The sequence below is a fragment of the Suricata suricatta genome, unplaced genomic scaffold (assembly GCF_006229205.1).
Source record: "Suricata suricatta isolate VVHF042 unplaced genomic scaffold, meerkat_22Aug2017_6uvM2_HiC HiC_scaffold_33623, whole genome shotgun sequence".
In the NCBI taxonomy this organism is placed as follows: Eukaryota; Metazoa; Chordata; class Mammalia; order Carnivora; family Herpestidae; genus Suricata; species Suricata suricatta.
The window spans coordinates 1-718 of record NW_021880018.1 but is presented as its reverse complement, the minus strand read 5'-3'; the positions used below and the strand labels follow the sequence as shown (position 1 = coordinate 718).

At 64.6% G+C, this 718-nt stretch overlaps 1 long non-coding RNA gene across 1 annotated transcript; it reads right to left on the bottom strand.

The window, feature by feature from the left end:
• Nucleotides 1-61: 61 nt before the first annotated feature.
• LOC115285015 lies at nt 62-690 on the bottom strand. Its single transcript, XR_003905396.1, has 2 exons — nt 450-690; nt 62-212 (listed from the first exon to the last, which is right to left on the bottom strand). It is a non-coding gene; the product is annotated as an uncharacterized LOC115285015 (long non-coding RNA).
• Nucleotides 691-718: the final 28 nt, after the last annotated feature.

Sequence of the window (718 nt, the reverse complement as noted above, 5' to 3'; positions counted from 1 at the left end):
TCACGGTTCGGAGGACAGATGCCCAAACAAATGCATAATCACCGATTCAAGCACTGGCAGCGAAGGTAGAAAGGTCTAGTGTTTATCGGTAAATGTCAGGTACGGTGATGTCTATTTTCATTGTGAGTAGAATCTTCCAGTACACTGTGGGCTCCAGACTCAGGCCGAAGCCAGCCACAAATCCCCCGGATCCGGGCCCCGGGAAGGGGCGGCTGGAAAGGGGGAGAGGACATTTGGGGCCGAAACGGGCTGTGGAGCAGGCACCCCACACCCGTCTGTGCTCAGTTCACTCAGCGGCGGCGGCAAGAAGCGAACGTGTAGGAAATCTGTGTTCCCCTCACTTTTACAGGAAAAAGCGTAACTCGCACGCTCTCCGCTGCCCGCCCCCGCCCGGCTGGCTCGGCCGTTCCAGAAACGCACAGGGCGCCGATGTGGGCATGGGGACTGACCTCAGAGCCTCCATTCTGCTGGGCGAGGCGGGCGAACGGCCATTTCCACAGCCGCGCTGGCCCCGGGACGTGCAGGGATAGGGACGGGCACAGGGCCGCCGGGGGCCAGACACGGACCCCACGCCGCCCGCAGCCCTGGGGACACCGGCTCGCGGTGTGTGCAGAACGCAGGTGCGGGGCCGCGGCGCTCGGCGGGCTCGGTGGGGTCCTGGTGCGGCTCGCGGTGTAGCCAGCCCTGCGTCCACCGCCACCGACTGTGGGCAGACACC